Source organism: Ovis aries, chromosome 3 (assembly GCF_016772045.2).
Source record: "Ovis aries strain OAR_USU_Benz2616 breed Rambouillet chromosome 3, ARS-UI_Ramb_v3.0, whole genome shotgun sequence".
Lineage (NCBI taxonomy): Eukaryota > Metazoa > Chordata > Mammalia > Artiodactyla > Bovidae > Ovis > Ovis aries.
In genome coordinates, this window is record NC_056056.1 from 37,618,737 (window position 1) to 37,641,566 (window position 22,830).

The window sequence follows — 22,830 nt, forward strand, 5'->3', positions numbered from 1 at the left end:
GAAGATCCATTTGTGGGATTACAGAGCAAGTTGGAGGCCACGTAGCAGAGTGGAGAGGGTCTGAGACAGGACGGAGGTTGGGAGGCTGCTGCATTTGTCCTTGGGAAGGTCAGTGTTACGGCAGTGGTCATGAAGATGGTGGAGAGAGAGATTCCAGAGCCATTTTATAGGTAGAATATATAGGGCTTGATATAGGTAGAATATGGGGATGTGGGATAGGAAAAAGGAAAGGCAGTGTGATGAACAATCAAATAAGTTTTGCGTTTGCTTTCTGCTCTCACCACCTACATATCCAGTTCTGCAATCGTGAGTTAGTATTCAGCCCTGTGAACCTATTTCTCCACCTGCACAGGTTAATGATACCAGTCTTGGAGTGTTTATTGCTGTATTAAATGAGGTTGGACCTAACAGACTGAATAATGCTCAGTCACTTCAGTTCAGTCGCTCAGTTGTGTCCAACTCTTTGCGACCCCATGAATCGCAGCATGCCAGGCCTCCCAGTCCATCACCAACTCCCAGAGTTCACTCAGACTCTTCAGTCATGTCCAACTCTTTGCGACCCTGTGGACTGTAACCCACCAGGCTCCTCTGTCCATGGGATTCTCCAGGCAAGAATACTGGAGTGGGTTGCCACGCCCTCCTCCAGAGGATCTTCCCCACCAGGGGATCAAACTCATGTCTGCCTGCATCTCCTGCATGGCGGAGGGATTCTTTACCCACTGAGCCACCTGGCAACAGTAGGCAGCCAATAAATGCCAGCGTCCTAATTTCTCTGAAGAGAAGTCAAGGAAGTCTGGGTTTTCTTGTTCAGGAAGCTACAGGGGTGTAACTGCTGCCATTTAACAAAATGTGTATCACATCCTCCATCTGCTAGACAAGCTGGCTTGGACCTGAATCCACACTTACTAGCTGCGGGACTTGAAAAGCCTATTTAGCTCTTAAACTAGTACTTTTCAAGCTTCTTTGACCAGAGTCTGTTAAGGTGACACAAAAGACCCCAAGGTTCATATGTCCTATCCATACCTACCTCACAGTGAAAAAGCAATCAAATGATGATAAAGAACTAGAGAGGAACATGAATGAACAACTCATAAAGAAAGAATATGAGCTTATAAACAAGATTTTGGATCACAGAAAAAATATGCAAACAAAAAATAATTTATAATTTTCTTACAGTTAATATATAATAGTATATTGCAAATTATTTAGATAACACAAATAAATACACAGAATAGCACCAATGAAGTATCACTGCACACACATATTTAGAGAGAATTATATATACAATTGCCTAATAAATGAAGTAAGAATAACTTATATGTGAACTACTAGGTTGGACCATATGAAAACAAATATGGGCAATTTTATTTGGTTTAGTCCTATATAATATATACATTTCTTCATTCTAGTTCTTGGAAAATAACAGGTGAAAATATGTCAGTGTACCTCACCACTCACTATAGGGTTAAGAGGAAAACCTACAACAAATTATGTAAGAGTGATAAAGCTGAAATAACAGCCAGGTACAATTCAAGAACAAGAAAACAATAATAGAATTTGGTTTCCAAGTAAAGACAAGGCAACGACACCTGATAAGGGAGAGTTGTGAAAATTGTGGGTCTGCCAACGCTGCACATGCTTAGGGATGGTGGAACCAATACAGCACCGCCAGGCCATTGACCTATGATTATGGGACTATTCTTAAGCAGCTCTTAATGACAGCTAAAAATGAGTCAGAAGAGTTTGGCTTGACTTCTCCACGAGAATCTTTAAAAAAGGCTTTCTGTTTGGGGATCAGATCCAGGCTCATCTGCAGGGCCCTTACTGCCCACTGCTGGGCAGTGGGCTGGGTAGCTTTAGGAATCGCCCTTCTAAGACTCTCTTTCCTCTTTTGTGAAATGGAGATGACACTAATAGACAAGCTATAGAGCTGTGGTGAGACTCAGATGAAACCATGCTTGCTGAATGTTTAGCACTGGCTGATCAACAGAAACTGGCCACTGATCAGTGGTTATTAGCATAATTAACATTATTATCATTTTGGCCATGAAAGAACATGCAGAGGTCATACACTCTGTAAGAGGAGGACTTGCTCTTATGGATGACGGGCCAGGCCCAGAAGGGCCAGCATGGGTAAGGGTCAGGAGTGGTACACCAGACCCGTGTCCTTGGCTTTGCCACTGCTCTGTATCCACTAACCAAGAGCGCAGTGAGGAAGGAGAAGACTCTGGGGGCCAGGTGGCAGACCTGGTTCCATTGCTGCCTGGCCCCGTTGCTGGAGGAGGTGGTTTGCTGCTCCGGGAGGGAGGAGAATACTGATGGGAAGAGAGAATAGGCTGGAAGGGAGCCTCCATAGGCACAGATATGACACCTACTGGGTTCACCTTCTTGCTCTCTGAATTGGTAATGGCTTTGCCAGGGAAGAGCCTGTAGACTTGCTTTCTTGGGCATGAAGGGTTTACAGAACTTGACAACATCTCCCTTTTGCGTGCAGTAGAAAAGGGCAAACAATATTCCCACCTGTCACTTTGGCAAGGACTCTTTGGCTAATTTCTTTTCTTCTATATCATACTTGCTTCACGTTGTAAAATAAACAAAGGCAGGAGAAGACTCAGCTATCTTAGAAGCAGAAAGAAAAAAAGAAAGATGGAAGGCCTACCCGATAGTCAGAATATACCTCGTCTTGCTGCTGCAGTATCCTATGGATCTCAAAATGAAAATGGCACAGGAGAAGCTAGAAAAATGGCAAAAAGAGTTGAAATCAAGTTCTTTTTTAAAACTGAAGTATAGTCGATTTACAATACTGTGTTAGTTTCAGGTGTACAGCAAAGTTTTTTTCAGACATATATGTGTATATATATATACATATATGTCAGGTTATTTTCCAATATAGGTTATTATAAGATATTGAATATGGTTCCCTGTGCTCTACAGTAAATCCTTGGTGTTTATCTGTTTTACATATAGTAGTTTGTATCTGTTAATCCCATACTCTTAATTTATCCTTCCCCCTCTGGTAATCATAGGTTTGTTTTCCATGTCTGTGAATCTTTCCTGTTTTATATGTATTCACTTGCATTAATTTTTAGATTCCACATATAAATTATATCATATTTTTCTTTGTCTTATTTACTTTTTTAGTATGATATTCTCTAGGTCCATCCATATTGCTGCAAATGGCAATATTTTGCTGGCTGAGCACTATTCTACTGTATATTTATATATCTTTTAAAACCATCTGTTGATGGGTGCTTGGGTGCTTCCGTTTCTTGGCTATTATAAACAGCACTGCTATTAACAGTGGAGTACATGTATATTTTTGAATTAGAACTTTCATCTTTTCCAGATATAAGCTCAAGAGTGGGATTTCTGGATCATATGGTAGCTTTATTTTTAGTTTTTTACTGGTTTTCATAGTGACTGTACCAATTTACATTGCTACTAACAGTTTACAAGGGTTTCTTTTTCTCTGCACCCTATCTAGCATTTATTATTTGTAGACTTTTTAATGATAGCCATTCTAACATAAAGAGAAGATGGACGAAAATTAAAAGACTTCAGAAGAAAAAAAATGTCCCAAAGTTAAATGACTTCAGAAGATTCCAACTCAAGTTTTTATTCTGCCCCTTATTAGTCATACGAGCCCAAAGATGTTTTCTAAGCACTTAGAACTTCAGTTTTCTTTTCTGTCAAATGGGTACAATGATACTTTGTTGAAAAATAAAATGAAAAGATAGGTGGGATGAGATATAAATCATGAAGCATTATACAAAGAAATTAATTTCTTATTTCTCTGACTCCAATAAACCTGTCCTAAACTTTCATGCATTTCTACCACTCAGAGATGGATAGCTGTAAGAATACATGGGCTTCTTTAGTGGCTCAGATGGTAAAGAATCTGCCTGCAAGGCAGGAGATGTGGGTTCGATCCCTGGGTTGGGAAGATCCCCTGGAGGAGGGCATGGCAACTCACTCCAGTATTCCTTCCTGGAGCATCCCATGGCCAGAGGAGCCTACAGTCCATGTAGCCCATGGACAGTTCATGGAGTAGCAGAGTCAGACCCAGGTGAACAACTAAGCACAACACAGCACAGCCAAAGTCTTTAAACTTTACAAACAATTGCATTTGTTAGTTTTTAAATAGGCCATTTTGATATATACGAGAATAGAGCTACCCTGTGTTCGAGGTCAGTGGCGATGGAGAGGAGACACCCGCATCTGAGGTCAGGGGCGGCAGCTGGGAGGAGCCACCTTATGCCCAAGGCCAGGGGAGGTGACCCTGAGGAGCCACCCCAGGCCCGAGGCTAGGGACAGCAGCTGGAAGGAGCCACCCATGCCCAAGGCCAGGGCCTGCAGCTGGGAGGAGCAACCTGAGGAGCGGTGGCTACACAGGCACAGGAGGGCCTAGAGGAGCTATCCCACACTGAAGGTCAGGAACGGTGGCGGTAAGAAGATACCCCTCATCCAAGGTAAGGAGCAGTGGCTATGCTTTGTTGGAGCAGCCGTGAAGAGATACCCCCACCTCCAAGGTAAGAGAAACCCAAGAAAGATGGTGGGTGTTGGAAGAGGGCATCAGAGGGCAGACACACTGAAACCATACTCACAGAAAACTAGTCAATCTAATCACACTAGGACCACAGCCTTGTATAACTCAGTGAAACCAAGCCATGCCTATGGGGCAACCCAAGACGGGCGGGTCATGGTGGAGAGGTCTGACAGAATGTGGTCCACTGGAGAAGGGAATGGCAAGCCACTTCAGTATTCTTGCCTTGAGAACCCCATGAACAGTATGAAAAGGCAATATGATAGGATACCAAAAGAGGAGCTCCCCAGGTCATTAGGTGCCCAATATGCTACTGGAGATCAGAGGAGAAATAACTATAGAAAGAATGAAGGGATGGAGCCAAAGCAAAAACAATACCCAGCTGTGGATGTGACTGGTGATAGAAGCAAGATCCGGTGCTGTAAAGAGCAATATTGCATAGGAACCTGGAATGTAAGGTCCATGAATCAAGGCAAGTTGGAAGTGGTCAAACGAGATGGCAAGGGTGAATGTTGACATTCTAGGAATCAGCGAACTAAAATGGACTCGAATGGGTGAATTTAACTCAGATGACCATTATATCTACTACTGCGGGCAGGAATCCCTCAGAAGAAATGGAGTAGCCATCATGGTCAACAAAAGAGTCCGACATGCAGTACTTGGATGCAACCTCAAAAATGACAGAATGATCTCTGTTCGTCTCCAAGGCAAACCATTCAATATCACAGTTATCTAAGTCTATGCCCCAATAAGTAAGACAGAAGAAGCTGAAGTTGAACGGGTTTATGAAGACCTACAAGACCTTTTAGAACTAACACCCCAAAAAGATGTCCTTTTCATTATAGGGGACTGGAATGCAAAAGTAGGAAGTCAAGAAACACCTGGAGTAACAGGCAAATTTGGCCTTGGAATGCAGAATGAGGTAGGGCAAAGACTAATAGAGTTTTGCCAAGAAAATGCACTGGTCATAGCAAACACCCTCTTCCAACAACACAAGAGAAGACTCTACACATGGACATCACCAGATGGTCAACACCGAAATCAGATTGATTATATTCTTTGCAGCCAAAGATGGAGAAGCTCTATACAGTCAACAAAAACAAGACCGGGAGCTGACTGTGGCTCAGATCATGAACTCCTTATTACCAAATTCAGACTTAAATTGAAGAAAGTAGGGAAAACCGCTAGACCATTCAGGTATGACCTAAATCAAATCCTTATGATTATACAGTAGAAGTGAGAAATAGATTTAAGGGCCTAAATGTGATAGATAGAGTACCTGATGAACTATGGAATGAGGTTCATGACATTGTGCAGGAGACAGGGATCAAGACCATCCCCATGGAAAAGAAATGCAAAAAAACAAAATGGCTGTCTGGGAGGCCTTACAAATAGCTGTGAAGAGAAGACAGGTGAAAAGGAAAGGAGAAAAGGAAAGATATAAGCATCTGAATGCAGAGTTCCAGAGAATAGCAAGAAGAGATAAGAAAGCCTTCCTCAGTGATCAATGGAAGACATAGAGGAAAACAACAGAATGGGAAAGACTAGAGATCTCTTCAAGAAAATCAGAGATACCAAGGGAACATTTCATGCAAAGATGGGCTCGATAAAGGACAGAGATGGTATGGACCTAACAGAAGCAGAAGATATTAAGAAGAGGTGGCAAGATACACGGAAGAACTGTACAAAAAGATCTTCACAACCCAGATAGTCATGATGATGTGATCACTAATCTAGAACCAGACATCTTGGAAAGTGACGTCAAGTGGGCCTTAGAAAGCATCACTACGAACAAAGCTAGTGGAGGGGATGGAATTCCAATTGAGCCGTTTCAAATCTTGAAAGATGATGCTGTGAAAGTGCTGCACTCAATGTGTCAGCAAATTTGGAAAACTCAGCAGTTGCCGCAAGACTGGAAACGGTCAGTTTTCATTCCAATCCCAAAGAAAGGCAATGCCAAAGAATGTTCAAACTACCACACAGTTGCACTCATCTCACATGCTAGTAAAGTAATGCTCAAAATTCTCCAAGCCAGGCTTCAGCAATACGTGAACCGTGAACTCCCTGACATTCAAACTGGTTTTAGAAAAGGCAGAGGAACGAGAGATCAAATTGCCAACATCTGCTGGATCACGGAAGAAGCAAGACAGTTCCAGAAGAACATCTATTTCTGCTTTATTGACTATGCCAAAGCCTTTGACTGTGTGGATCACAATAAACTGTGGAAAATTCTGAAAGAGATGGGAATACCAGACCACCTGACCTGCCTCTTAAGAAATCTGTATACAGGTCAGGAAGCAACAGTTAGAACTGGACATGGAACAACAGACTGGTTCCAAATAGGAAACAGAGTACGTCAAGGCTGTATATTGTCACCCTGCTTATTTAACTCCTATGCAGAGTACATCATGAGAAACACCGGGCTGGAAGAATCACAAGCTGGAATCAAGATTGCCGAGAGAAATATCAATAACCTCAGATATGCAGAAGACACCACCCTTATGGCAGAAAGTGATGAGGAACTAAAAAGCCTCTTGATGAAAGTGAAAGAGGAGAGTGAGAAAGTTGGCCTAAAGCTCAACATTCAGAAAACAAAGATCACGGCATTCGGTCCCATCACTTCATGGGAAATAGATGGGAAAACAGTGGAAACAGTGTCAGACTTTATTTTGGGGGGCTCCAAAATCACTGCCGATGGTGACGGCAGCCATGAAATTAAAAGACGCTTGCTCCTTGGAAGAAAAGTTATGACCAACCTAGATAGCATATTCAAAAGCAGAGACATTACTTTGCCGACTAAGGTCCGTCTAGTCAAGGCTATGGTTTTTCCTGTGGTCATGTACCGATGTGAGAGTTGGACTGTGAAGAAGGCTGAGCACCGAAGAATTGATGCTTTTGAACTGTGGTGTTGGAGAAGACTCTTGAGAGTCCCTTGGACTGCAAGGAGATCCAACCAGTCCATTCTGAAGGAGATCAGCCCTGGGATTTCTTTGGAAGGAATGATGCTAAAGCTAAAACTCCAGTAGTTTGGCCACCTCGTGAGAAGAGTTGACTCATTGGAAAAAACTCTGATGCTGGGAGGGATTGGGGGCAGGAGGAGAAGGGGACGACAGAGGATGGCATCATGGACTTGATGGACGTGACTCTGAGTGAACTCCGGGAGATGGTGATGGACAGAGAGGCCTGGCGTGCTGTGGTTCATGGGGTCGCAAAGAGTCGGACACGACTGAGCAACTGAACTGATAAGCTATGTCAGTTCAGCTCAGTCACTCAGTCGTGTCCAGCTCTTTGTGATCCCATGGACTGCAGCACACCAGGCTTCTCTGTCCATCACCAACTCCTGGAGCTTACTCAAACTCATGTCCATTGAGTTGGTGGTGCCATCCAACCATCTCATCCTCTGTCATCCCCTCCTCCCGCTTTCAATCTTTCCTAGCATCAGGGTCTTTTCCAATGAGTCAGTTTTTCACATCAGGTGGCCAAAGTATTGGAGTTTCAGCTTCCACATCAATGCTTCCAACGAATATTCAGCACTGATTTCCTTTAGGATTGACTGATTGGATCTCCTTGCAGTTCAAGGGACTCTCAAGAGTCTTCTCCAACACCACAGTTCAAAAGCATCAATTCTTCAGCTCTCAGCTTCCTTTATAGTCCAACTCTCATATCCATACATGACTACTGGAAAAACCATAGCCTTGACTAGATGGATGTTTGTTGGCAAAGTAATGTCTCTACTTTTTAATATGCTATCTTGGTTGGTCATAGCTTTTCTTCCAAGGAACAAGCATCTTTTGATTTCATGGCTGAAGTTACCATCTGCAGTGATTCTGGAGCCCCCAAAGATAAAGTCTCTCACTGTTTCCATTGTTTCCCCATCTATTTGAGTTGAAGTGATGGGACCAGATGCCATGATCTTAGTTTTCTGAATGTTGAGTTTTAAAACAACTTTTTCACTCTCTTCTTTCACTTTCATCAAGAGGTTTTTTAGTTCTTCTTCGCTTTCTGCCATAAGGATGGTGTTATCTGCATATCTGAGGTTATTGATATTTCTCCCAGAAATCTTGATTCCAACTTATGCTTCATCCAGCCCAGCATTTCTCATGATGTACTCTGCATAGAAGTTAAATAAGCAGGGTGACAATATACAGCCTTGACGTACTCCTTTCTCGATTTGGAACCAGTCTGTTGTTCCATGTCCAGTTCTAACTGTTGCTTCTTGACCTGCATACAGATTTCTCAGGAGGCAGGTCGGGTGGTCTGGTATTCCCATCTCTTTTAGAATTTTCCAGTTTGTTGTGATCCACACAGTCAGAGGCTTTGGCGTAGCCAATACAGTGAAGTAGATGTTCTTCTGGAACTCTCTTGGTTTTTTGATGATCCAATGAATGTTGGCAATTTGATCTCTGATTCCTCTGCCTTTTCTAAATCCAGCTTGAACATCTGGAAGTTCTCAGTTCACGTATTGATGCCTGGCTTGGAGAATTTTGAGCATTACTTTGCTAGCATGTGAGATGAGTATAATTGTGCAGTAGTTTAAGCATTCTTTGGCATTGCCTTTCTTTGTGATTGGAATGAAAACTGACCTTTTCCAGTCCTGTGGCTGCTGCTGAATTTTCAAATATGCTGGCATATTGAGTACAGCATTTTCATAACATCCTCTTTTAGAATTTGAAATAGTTCAACTGGAATTCCATCACCTCCACTAGCTTTGTTTGCAGTGATGCTTCCTAAGGCCCACTTGACTTTGCACTCCAGGATGTCTGGCTCTAGGTGAGTGATCACACCATCATGGTTATCTGGATCATGAAGATCTTATTTTTATATTTCTTATGTTTATTCTTGTCACCTCTTCTTACTATCTTCTGCTTCTGTTAGGTCCATACCATTTCTGTCCTTTATTGTGCCCACCTTTGCGTGAAATGTTCCCTTTGTAACTCTAATTTTCTTGAAGAGATCTCTAGTCTTTCCCATTCTATTGTTTTCCTCTATTTCTTTGCATTTATCACTGAGGAAGTCTTTCTTATCTCTCCTTGCTATTCTTTGGAACTCTGCCTTCAAATGGGTATATATTTCCTTTTCTCCTTTGCCTTTAGCATCTCTTCTTTCTTCAGCTATTTGTAAGGCCTCCTCAGACAACCATTTTGCCTTTTTGCATTTCTTTTCCTTGGTCATGGTTTTTATCACAGCCTCCTGTACAACATTATGAAGTTCCATCCATAGTTCTTTAGGCTTTCGTCTATCAGATCTAATCCTTTGAATCTATATCACTTCCCTTGTATAATAGTAAGGGACTTGATTTAGGTCATACCTGAATGGTCTAGTTGTTTTCCCTACTTTCTTCAATTTAAGTCTGAATTTGGCAATAAGGAGTTCATGATCTGAGCCACAGTCAGCTCCTGGTCTTGTTTTTGCTGACTGTATAGAGCTTCTCCATATTTGGCTACAAAGAATATAATCAGTCTAATTTCGGTGTTGACCATCTGGTGATGTCCATGTGTAGAATCTTCTCCTGTGTTGTTGGAAGAGGGTGTTTGCTATGATCAGCATGTTTCCTTGGCAAAACTCTTGTTAGCCTTTGACCTGCTTCAATTTGTTAGCCTTTGACCTACATAAGCTATGTAGACTATGAAATATCATAATCTCATGAACACTCATGATCCTAACACCAAGGTTATGAACACACCAATACTTATGAAGGTACTTGTGCTTTCCTCTCCAAGAGGAGGCCAAAACCAGAATGTTGTATTTATCATTCTCTTGCTTTTATTGAAAAACAGGTTTCTCACATATTTATGCATTTCTATATTGAATTATTTTACTTTTCCTTATTTTTCAGCTTTTAAAAATTATAGAGAGGAGTTCCAGTTCCTTTATGGCAATGTAAGAAGCCCCCTATACAATCTACCTGTCCTCCTGATCATAACTGTAACTATAACCTCTGGAAACAATAAAAACTGGGAATCTGAAAACAAAAGCTGGCAAATTGTACAGGGGAGTCAAAACTTGGAGAAGAAACAAGCAGGAGGGTGAATTTCCAGGTCTTTGATTTTTCCCTCTCATACTTTTGCTATGAGGACGGGGCTCAGTCATCAAGTGTCCCAGTACAGATAACTGAAGCTTTGATGAACACCCTGCTGTTTTTCTGGGAAAGGAATTCCTACAGACCTGGGGGGAAAGACTCTAGGGGAAAGAAGCCGAGAAGAGAGGGCACTAGAGAATGAGATTGTCTAATTATGTTAGCAAGCGTGCACTTGTTTTAGCCTAACCTATCTGTATTATAGATGTGTGGTCCAGAGCCAAATCAGTACAGCAGAGCTTTAAAGAAATAAATTGATATTTGAGTCACTTTCCACAGAAGGTGAGCTAGAATGTATACTCTGAACTTAATAAAATTGATTCCTGCTCCTAAAAATAATCAACATTCCCCAGAAGATTATAACAGAACACAAAATCTATCCAACATAACATCCACTTTGTCCAGAATATAATCTCAAACTTCTCAAAATAAAAGAACTAAGAAAAGCTGACTTATTTACAAGAGAAAACACAGCTGACAAATGAGAATGTCGCAATGATTTAGATGTGGAAATTACAAAGAAAAGGTTTTAAAGCAACTACTAAACTATGCTCCATGAAATAAAGGAAAGCACACTAGAAATGAATGATAAGGTAGGCAATCTCAATAGAGAAACAGAAGTTATTAAAAAAAAGGAAACAAATTGAAGCTAAATTTTGAGTTGAAAATATAAAATCTTAAATAAAAAATTCACTGGATGGGCTGAAGAGCAGAAGGAAGGTGACAGGAAAGCATACGTGGAATGAGGGAAAAGATCAATAAAAAGTATCCATCCCAAGAACAGACTGAATAAAACATTGAAAAAGTAGAATATAACCACAGGGAGACACATGATGTAATATCAAAATGTCTGATTTATGTGTAATTGAAAACCCAGAAGGAGAGGATCAAGATATCAGGGCAGAAAAAGTACCTGAAGAAATAATGGCCCCAAACTCCCGAAATTTGATGATAAGTTTATGAACTAGAGAAGCATGCAAAGTCAAGCAAACCACAACTAGACACATCATAATCAAGCTGTTGAAAACCAAAGATAAAGAAAGAAGTTAGAGAAAAGAAAGAAAAATTCTTGAAAGAAGTTAGAGAAAAATAACACATTAAACAGAAAGGAAAAATGGAGACAACACTGACAAATTTCCTATCCAAAGCCATGGAGGACAGAAATCAGAGGAGTAACTTTAAAAGGCTGAAAGAAAGAAATGTCAACCTAGAATTCCATATCCAGTGAAAACTTCAAGAATAAAAATAAAGACATTTCAGATAAACAAAAATGAAGAGACATCATGCAGAGACATGTCTCAGAAGAAATAATAAAAGAAGTAATAAATAATAAATAACAGTAATAAATCATAAAAGGGAGTAATAATAGGGAAAACTGAATTTTCAGAAGTGGTATATAGTAAATATCTTAATAAATATATAAGACTATTTTTCCTCTTAAATTCTTTAAAATACATATGTGTGTAAAGCAAAAATTATAACATTATCGGGAGAGATTTTAAATATATGCAGGTATAATTCATATGATAACTATAACATAAGGAATAGTGGAAGGGAATTAAAGGGATGCATATGGTTACAAATATTCTGCATTTTAGAATGCAATGGTACAATAGAATGAGAAAGGTTAAGTATGTGCACCCTAATTCCCAGACAACCACTAACAAAAAGAGATATACCCAAAATCCAATAGGCAAATTAAAATGGAATACAAACACATATTCAAGTAATCAACAGAAATCAATTAAAGTGGAAGATGGATAAAACAAATAAAATAGACCTAAATCCAACCATATTAATAATTAAGTGTTAATTTAATTCCAGTAAAGTCAGAGATTGACAGTAAGACTAAACTATTTTCTGCCTATTAAAGACATACTTTAAAAGCAAAGCCATAAATAATTTGAAAAAAAAAAAGGACAAAAAGAAATATAAGTGGAAAAAAGTAATCATAAGAAGGCTGGTGGGAATGTTTTTAGTAGATTGACTAGTCAGACTTCATAATAAAGAGTGTTACCAGGGATAAAATTATCAGGGACATTTAATATTGGTAAAAATACATCAGAAAGAAATAAAATCATAAATGCGAACTAATAATAGAAACTGAAAATATATAAATCAAAACTTAACAGAAGTAAAGGAAGACAGGAACAATACCACAATTACAGTGAAATTTCAGCGTGCATTTTTCATCATCTAGTAGACAAACTAGACAAAAACATTAGTGAAACAGAATATCTGAATAACACAATCCATCATCTCAGTCTAACTGACATACTTACTACTTTATACATATAAACTGTAGTATATACTTTCTTTGCAAACATGTGATACATAATCACCAAAATAAACAATATGCTGAGCCATAAAACACTATTATTTCCAAGGATCGAATCTCATAGAGTATTCTCGAACCACAACAGAATTAAAATTAGAAATTAATAACAATGTTTAAGAAAACCCCAAATATCCAGAATTAAACACATTTCTAAATAATCATGAGTCAAAGGTGATATCATAAGGGAATTAAGAAAACTCAAGAGAAGTAGAAGGCAGTAAGACAAGAGGAGAAATGAATGAAGGAGAAAAACAGTAGAGAAAATGAACAAAGCAAAAGCTGCTTCTTTGAAAACATGAACAGAATTGACAAACCCAAAGTCAAATGAGGAAAGAACAAAAGAGTGAGAACACAAATCACCAATATCATCACTGATAAGAGTTCTTTCTCATCACAGATCTTATAAACATTAGAGATCTCTATGGTTTTTCCAGTGGTTGTGTATGGATGTGAGAGTTGGACTGTGAAGAAAGCTGAGCGCCGAAGAATTGATGCTTTTGAACTGTGGTGTTGGGGAAGACTCTTGAGAGTCCCTTGGACTGCAAGGAGATCCAACCAGTCCATTCTAAAGGAGATCAGTCCTGGGTGTTCTTTGGAAGGAATGATGCTAAAGCTGAAACTCCAGTACTTTGGCCACCTCATGCAAAGAGTTGACTCACTGGGAAAGATTCTGATGCTGGGAGGGATTGGGGGCAGGAGGAGAAGGGGATGACAGAGGATGAGATGGCTGGATGGCATCACCAACTCGATGGACATGAGTCTGAGTGACCTCTGGGAGTTGGTGATGGACAGGGATGCCTGGCGTGCTGCGATTCATGGGGTCGCAAAGAGTCGGACACAACTGAGCTACTGAACTGAACTAAACTGAAGAGATACTATGAGCAAGTGAAGGCCAACAAATTTATAAGTTATATGACAAGGATACATTTCTTGAAAAATATAAAATAAAAATATAAATTTACCAAAGTTGACAGGAAAAGAACCTAAATAACCCTATATCTAATCAAGACACTGAATGTGTTATCAAAAGCTTCCCCCCAAAGAAACTCTCAGACTTAGGTGGTTTCACTAGTGAATTCTATTTTACCGTCAATGGAAAATAGCACTAAGATTATAGGCTTCTTCAGAAATGAGAGGAGAAGGGCAACAGTGCTGAATGTATTTTGTCAGGACAGCATAACACTGACAACCAAGCCCTGTGAAGGAATCCATCCCCACCTTACCCTTCACCAAATTATGAATCAGCATCCCTCGTGACCAGAGAGGGCAAAGATCCTTAAAAATTTTTAGCAAACCAAATCCAACAACGTAAAAAAGAAAAAAGGGTAATACATCAAGACTAAGTTGAATTTATTTTAGGAATGTAAGGTTGGATTAACACTTAAAAAAATCAGTGCAATTAACCATATTAAAAGGCTAAAAAGAAAACCAATAATTGAATTAGAATTATTTCACAAAATTCAGCATATATCTATGATAGAAACTTTCAGAGGAAAGTTACCTAGAAAAAGTAGGTAACCTCCTCAAACTGATGAAGGACATCTATGAAAAACCTACAGCTAAAATCATACTTAATGATGGAAGAGTGTATTTTTCCCTTTTGATCACAATCAAGGCAAAGATGCCCACTGTCACCACTTTTAGTTAACATTGTACCAGAGGTCCTTGCCAGTTCAATAAGAAAATAAAAAGCAAAAATATTGGAAAGAACAAAAAAAGATCAGAAAGAAGAAAAAAATGATCCCTACTTGATATTTGGAGTTCAGAAACAAAATCTACAAGATAACTATTAGAATTAATAATTGAATTTGAGGTCACAAGATACAAGCTGCAAACAATAGGAAAATAGTAGCATTTTATTATATATGCTTGGGGAAAATTTTAACTAAAAACATTCAAGCTCTCCATATCAAAATTACAAAATATTGTGACAAGAAATTAAATAAGACCTAAATAAACAGAAAGATAGATCAGGTTCATTGATTAGATGGCTAAGTATTACAGTTCTTCCAAAAGATTCAATAAAATCCCAACCAAAATCCTAGCATGCTCTTTTTTTAGAGATTAATAAGCCTATTCTAAAATTTGTATCTAAACACAAAAGGCCTAGAATAACCAAAGAATTTTTTAAAAGGAAATCATTGGAGGATTTAGCCAACTTAACTTTAAAACTTGTTATAAAGATACAGTATTGGCAAAAAGACAGATGAACAGATCAACATGGCAGAGTAGAGAATCCAGAAATAGACCAAAACATATGTGGTCAATTAATTTTTGTCCAGATTCCAAAGCAATTCAACAGGGACAGAAATGTATTTCAAAAACTGATGCTACAGCAACAAGATATTCACTTAGGGAAAAAAAGTAAACACAAACGTTTCCTTCATACAATATACACGAAACCAAATCAAAAGAATCACAAGGATATTTTGGAAGAAAATATAAAAAATGTTTGCAATCTTGGGGTCTTTTATACACATAAGTATTAGCCTTATAAGAAAAAAAATGGATAAATAAAACTTCATCAGAAGTGTAAAAGACATCATTAACAAAAATGCAAACCATGACCAGGAGAAAAATATTCAATATGAAGCACATATGTTAGGCAAAGGACTTGTATCAGTTCAGTTCAGTTGCTCAATTGTGTCCGACTCTTTGCGACCCCATGAACCACAGCACGCCAGGCCTCCCTGTCCATCACCAACTACTGGAGTTTACCCAAACTCATGTCCATTGAGTCAGTGATGCCGTCTAACCATCTCATCCTCTGTCGTCCCCTTCTCCTCCTGCCCTCAATCTTTCCCAATATCAGGGTCTTTTCAAATGAGTCAGCTCTTCACATAAGGTGGCCAAAATATTGGAGTTGCAGCTTCAACATCAGTCCTTCCAATGAACACCCAGGACTGATTTACTTTAGGATGGACTGATTAGATCTCCTTGTAGTCCAAGGGACTCTCAAGAGTCTTCTCCAACACCACAGTTCAGAAGCATCAATTCTTCAGCATTCAGCTTTCTTTATAGTCCAACTCTCACATCCATACATGACTACTGGAAAAGCCATAGCCTTGACTAGATGGACCTTTGTTGGCAAAGTAATTAATGTCTCTGCTTTTTAATATGCTGTCTAGGTTGGTCATAATTTTCCTTCCAAGGAGTAAAAGTGTCTTTTAATTTCTTGGCTGCAATCACCATCTGCAGTGATTTTGGAGCCCCCAAAAATAAAGTCTGACACTGTTTCCACTGTTTCCCCATCTATTTCCCATGAAGTGATGGGACCAGATGCCATGATCTTCGTTTTCTGAATGTTGAGCTTTAAGCCAACTTTTTCACTCTCCTCTTTCACTTGTATCAAGAGACTCTTTAGTTCCTCTTCACTTTCTGCCATAAGGGTGGTGTCATCTGCATATCTGAGGTTATTGAGATTTCTCCCAGAAATCTTGATTCCAGCTTGTGCTTCCTCCAGCCCAGCGTTTCTCATGATGTACTCTGAATAGAAGTTAAATAAGCAGGGTGACAATATACAGCCTTGACGTACTCCTTTTCCTATTTGGAACCAGTCTGTTGTTCCATGTCCAGTTCTAACTGTTGCTTCCTGACCTGCATACAGATTTCTCAAGAGGCAGGCCAGGTGGTCTGGTATTCCCATCTCTTTCAGAATTTTCCACAGTTTATTGTGATCCACACAGTCAAAGGCTTTGGCATAGTCAATAAAGCAGAAATAGATGTTTTTCTGGAACTCTCTTGCTTTTTCCATGATCCAGCGGATGTCGGCAATTTGATCTCTGGTTCCTCTGCCTTTTCTAAAACCAGCTGGAATATCTGGAAGTTCACAGTTCACGTATTGCTGAAGCCTGGCTTGGAGAATTTTGAGCATTTCTTTACTAGCGTGTGAGATGCGTGCAATTGTGTGGTAGTTTCAGCATTCTTCGGCATTGCCTTTCTTAGGGATTGGAATGAAAGCTGACCTTTTCCAGTCCTGTGGCCACTGCTCAGTTTTCCAAATTTGCTGGCATATTGAGTGCAGCACACTTTCACAGCATCATCTTTCAGGATTTGAAATAGTTCAACTGGAATTCCATCACCTCCACTAGCTTTGTTCATAGTGATGCTTTCTAAGGCCCGCTTGACTTCACATTCCAGGATGTCTGGCTCGAGATGAGTGATCACACCATCGTGATTATCCGGGTCGTGAAGATCTTTTTTGTACAGTTCTTCTGTGTATTCTTGCCACCTCTTCTTAACATCTTCTGCTTCTGTTAGGTCCATACCATTTCTGTCCTTTATTGAGCCCATCTTTGCATGAAATGTTCCCTTTGTATCTCTAATTTTCCCTAAGAGATCTCTAATCTTTCCTAGTCTATTGTTTTCTTCTATTTCTTTGCATTGATCACTGAGGAAGGCTTTCTTATCTCTTCTTGCTATTCTTTGGAACTCTGCATTCAAATAGGTATATCTTTCCTTTTCTCCATTGGTTTTCACTTCTCTTATTTTCACAGTTATTTGCAAGACCTCTTCAGAGAGCCATTTTGCTTTTTTGCATTTCTTTTTCTTGAGGATTGTTTTGATCCCTGTCTCCTATATGATGTCATGAATCTCTGTCCATATAGTTCATCAGGCCCTCTGAATATATAAAGAACTCATAAATCAAATAATAAAAGGAAGATAACCCATTTAAAATGATCAAAAGATTTGATCAGACATTTTACCAAGAAGTAAACAAAACCGGGCAATAACCAAAATGAAAAATGATCCACATCTTGTCAGTTAAATGGACATTAACACCACAAGGAGATACCACCATACATGCAGAAGAAAGACTAAAATTAAAAATATTGACTTTACTAAGTATTGGTGAGGCAAAATGGAATGGCTGGAACTTTAACATACCATTGGTGCATATGTGAAATGATATGTCTACTGAGTGGGATTTCTGGGTTTCACTTGTGCATATATTCAACTTCACTGCATATGCCTCAGTATTTTCTAAGGTTGTTAACAATTTATAATCTCACCAGTGATGTAAAAGAGTTCCTGTTGCTCTATCTCTTCATTAATGCTGCATATTGGCAGGATTCTTATTTGTATCCATATGATGGGAGCGAAATGGCAACCCCTTGCAGTCTTAATTTATGTCTCCCTGAAATTACTGGTAGACCAAGCATCTTTCAAAATGTTTATTCTTGTACTCCCTCTTGTATGAGATGAATATTCACATCTATGCCTATCTGTCTGTAAGTTATATTTTTCTTATGGACTTGGAGGCATTCTTTATTTACTCTGGATATTTCTATTTTGTTTGTTATATGTGTTGCAAACGTCTTCTCCCAGTTGGTGGTTTATTTTTTTACCTCCTTTATAATGTCTTTGGATGAATAGAGATATTCATTGTATACAAATATAAACATGTTATGAATCTTTGCTTAGAAGTTTAATTTTTATAAATTGAGCCATATGTTAATTCTTATGGGAACCTAATTTAAGAAACTTTGTGAGAGTTTCTCTTTCTAAAAACAGGAAGTTCATTTGTAATTTATGCATTCATTCCCCAAAGTATTGATTATAAATTTTTATGGCCCTATAATAACGTTTTTAAGAAGTATGATATTCACAGCAAAACTCTGAAATGAACTTGTAAAGAAGCACTATGATATTCATAGCAAAATTCTGAAATGAACTTGCTAAGGAACACTTTGTGTACTTAGGAAACGGTGCATGTTTTTCTAGAGGCAAATAGCGCCTTACCAAAAATCATTTAACTTTCTCGCTCTTTTTCTTTTTTTTTTTTAATTCTAACATTAGACTTCCAACTTTAGAATAATAGAAGAATACCATATATACGGTCATATGTATATGATTGATTTATATACATATAGATAGATAAAATATATTGATTTTTTAAAATTGTTCAATAAAAATCATCCTTTATTCCTTATATACAAGATGGTAAAAATCAAGCTAGACTGAGTAGGTTGTATGTGTCCTGTAGTATTACACAGAAGCACAGTGCAGCATTGCACAGATATAATTCACAGTGTGAACCAGAAATCACAGATGAATGATTTCAGATTATCTTGGAATCATCATACTGTAATAGTCACAAAACTCTGTCCCTTGCACTAACATTTTTATCTTGGTCCTGGATGAAGATGTTGAAGTGAAAAGGAAAATACTTTTCAACACTTTCATCATTTCTAATGATAGAAAGAAAACATTACAATTAACCAAGCAGATGGCAGAGACAAAATTCTAAAGGACCTCAAAATCGAGAAGATGGAATTTAACCAATGAAACTGCAAAGCTGTCTTCACATTTTAAAGTTAATTGCAAGTAAATAGTGAGTGGGCTCTGCCTCGGTTAAATTTCATTTCAGAATTATTTTGTGTGCCTTATTTGACTTCCTGTTTTAAATGAGGCAATGTGGTAAAAGATTAGACACAGTCTGTACTGTTGTCACAGTGGTAAGGGGTTGCTGTGGAAAGGACACTTCCAGCCCCCTAATCAAAGCTGCCCTTGACCCCACATGACCATCTAACCCACTGTGTTTAGTTCTGGGGGGGCCACACTTTAAGAGAAACATCAGCATCTTCAATGGCATCCAAAGAGAGTAGCAGAGGGTACCTGGCCAGGGAGCAAGCAGTCTGCTTGCAAGGATGGTTTCCTAGTGTGCAGTCATATCCACCTAGAAAAGGTGATGACTTTTTCTAATTGGCACAAACTTGCCATCAGCTAAGTCTAGAGATTAATTCCTGGGAAGTTAGAAATCTAGGAATACCTATTGGGAGAAAGACTGAATGATTTACAGTGACTGTCAGATCCAGCCCTGGAGACCTAATCCCCAGCCCTGTAGAATAATCCTGGTCTTAGAGAGCACAGATTTAACAATCTCTGGTCCTACAGGTGGAATCCCCTTTGCTGCTTCTCTAACTCCCAATACTCCCTTTCAGAAAACTGGGCTTTGCCCTATCTCTTAAAAAAAAAAAAGACATCGTGGAATAGTGGTTAAGAGCATGCGGAATCAGGTTGAAACGTTGGTTTGAATCCAGATATTGCTTAGTGACTAAGCAGTGCCCTTAATATCTCTGAGCCTCCTTTTCTTACATATAAAATGGACTGGAGGTGGTGGCAATAAAACCAGCCTTTTAACAGTAGATGGATATTAAATGAGAAGTTTTTTGCAAAGGGCTTGGCCTGGAACATAACGACAACTAGGTAAGTAGATCTTGTGACCATCACCACCAGGATCTCCTCAGGTACCTACTTCCCTGCCCTGTGACAGGAAGGGGCACCTCAGGTATTGGCCAGTTACTCCTGGACTTCTAACAGTAGGCCTTCCCAGGTCCCCAGAGTTGAGTCCAACAGAGTAGCCACTAGATACATGTGGCTTTTGAACACTTAAAATATGGCAAATGCAACTAAGCAACTGAATTTTAAATTTAATTCAATTTAATTAATTAAAGGAAATCAGTCCTGAATATTCACTGGAAGTACTGATGCTGGAGCTGAAGCTCCAATACTTTGAACACCTGATGTGAAGAACTGACTCATTGCAGGAGACCCTGATGCTGGGAAAGATTGAAGGCAGGAGGAGAAGGGGATGACAGAGGATGAGATGGTTGGATGGCATCACTGACTCGATGAACATGAGTTGGAGCAAGCTTGGGGAGTTGGTGATGGACAGGGAAGCCTGGTGTGCCGTGGTCCATGGGGTCACAAAGAGTCGGACATGACTGAGCGATTGAACTGAATTTATATTTAAATACCCACACACATGGCTAGCAGCTGTCTTATTAGACAGAGTCAAGGGTAAGAGAGTAATGGCAGCGATGAGCACAGAACCAGGAGGGCCTGAGCACCCCTAAGTGGAGACAGTCAAGATGAGGTTGGATGATTATAAAAGAAGGGTGCAGAAGTAGCCCTGAATTGGGCAGATCCTTTCACTTTGACCTGCAGAGGTTCTCTGCACTCAACTGCTTGTCTTCAACATTGTATTTTTGCCACTAAACCACCCAGTCCCCTCCTGTCAGTGATAGGACAGGACAGACCTCATAGTGACAGGTGCAGGGCTGGTCCTGGTGACCCAGCCTCTGGGCTGAGCTTAGCACATCCCAGCCACCAAGAGGGATGCTGTTTGCATTTTGCTCTCAATCCACTAAGAATCCGGAAGCAGCGTTCAGCTGTTCCCTGCAGGGAGGGCTGCACACAGCTCTTTCCTAGCTCGTGTTTTTTTCCAGAACAGTGGAAATATATCTGATGTAATGTAGCAGAACACGACAAGGGACGGTTTTTCTCTTAACAAATACTCATTGGAAATGGTGCCCACACCCCACATGAGGAGCTATCTATTTCCCACAACAGTGTTCCGGCAAAACCCATTACTAATTCCACAACTCAAATTAAAACTAACAGAGCTTGAAGGCTGGGGCTGACTGTGCTCTCTGCTGACAAGGAGCAAGGAAGGGTGGGGGGAGGGGCCCGGCGCACTCGCGTGTGTATGTGTTTAATTACACTGTTTAACACATCGAGAATAATTTAGCCACCCGAGTGGGGAAAATAAGGCACTTAACTGCTCTCCGGTGGAAAAGAGCCCCGTGCAAACCACTCTCAGCTGTGTGCCACCTCGCACACCTCAGGGCTTTGCAGGGAGAGAGAGGGTGGGGAGAAGGGTTGGAGAGAAAGAACAAAGATGGGGGAGAGAGAAGGAGGGAGAGGGGATTTGGGGCAGAGTCAAATCCACTGTGAGTGGGGAGGGCACGTGACTATTTCTCAAAGAAAGTGCATATGAGACGGTGTGAAGGTGAGAATGAACATATATTTCGAGCTTTAAAATGGAACTTAACACCTAGACCAGGGCTTTCCCTGGGTGGCTCCCTGGCTTCAGAATCGTCTCAGCGGCGTTCCCTGCCTTGACGGCCCGGAAGCTGTGAATGGAGGCTTCTGGCCCCTGGAAAGGCAAGCCTCAGAGGAAGACTACCCAGGGCTCTCTCTGCAGAAGGGGAAACTGAGGCCTAAGATCAGACAGGAGGTGTCTGGGCAGCATGGGGAGTAGATGGCTGTCTGGCTCCCAGCTTCAAGGCTGATGCTCTGGCCTGGAAGCAAAGCTTGTCATGGGCCCTGCTGAGGGGTATCTTACTTGATGTTTTGTTGGGGCTGAGAGGGGTCTGAGATAATCTCTAATCCAAGGGCCTCAGGTGAGGGAGTGATGAGAGAAGCCTTTCACATGGCTTCAGATTTACAGAACACTGCTGCACCCCAGATGGGAACCAGGTGCCAGAGAAGTGAGTACTCAGGATAGAGCTATCCATTGTCTGCCAGTGACTCTGGGTTCAACGCCAGGCCGAGTGCCAAGGAGATGAACAGCCTGGCACCAAGAGTGGCAGAAAGCAGAAACCACTCGTGTGGCCTGTGGACAGGGCTACCCCACCGTGCTCTCTAGCAGGTGCCCTCGCCATGTGGACCCAGCCTCTTCGGGGACTCATGGCTGATGGGTCCCTCCCAGGGCACTCTGTGGGGTAACAAGGAGAACCCTTGCCAGGCAGCAAGGAGTCTGAGCCACTCCATTAAGTCCATGAGCCACGCCTCTTCTCTGGCCTCCGTTTCACCGTTTGGAACACTGAGCAAGCTGGACTTACTCTCTGAAGTGCTTTTCAGCTGTAACGTTCTGTGTTTCTGGAACTGAGAATGTTCTATGCACACTCCATGATACTGTCGGGCAGGCAGTGAAACTGGGATACAGTTTTCCTTTCAGTCAAGTTCATCACGTGCAAACACAGAAAATCCAAACATCTTTGCATGAACCGCTTCTCCTTCCCATCTCCCAAGTGCTTTGACGTGTTACTCAATACAGATGAGGCCTAGAAAGTTCCCAAGCAGCTT

The 22,830-nt window shown here is 40.3% G+C and overlaps 1 protein-coding gene across 9 annotated transcripts in view; it reads right to left on the bottom strand.

Annotated features, from left to right (window-relative positions):
- The window catches only part of CAPN13 (calpain 13), a 106,543-nt gene that overhangs the window by 81,630 nt on the left and 2,083 nt on the right, over window positions 1–22,830 (bottom strand). Inside the window, exon 2 of one of the 9 annotated variants that reach the window (XM_042245948.1) lies at window positions 2,678–2,734. The exons of 7 other annotated variants lie outside the window; for them this stretch is intronic. The gene's annotated coding sequence lies outside the window, so the exon portion shown is untranslated. Of the gene's footprint in view, window positions 1–2,659; window positions 2,735–22,830 lie in introns of all 9 variants that reach the window. One more of the 9 variants, XM_042245947.1, reaches the window with a different exon arrangement.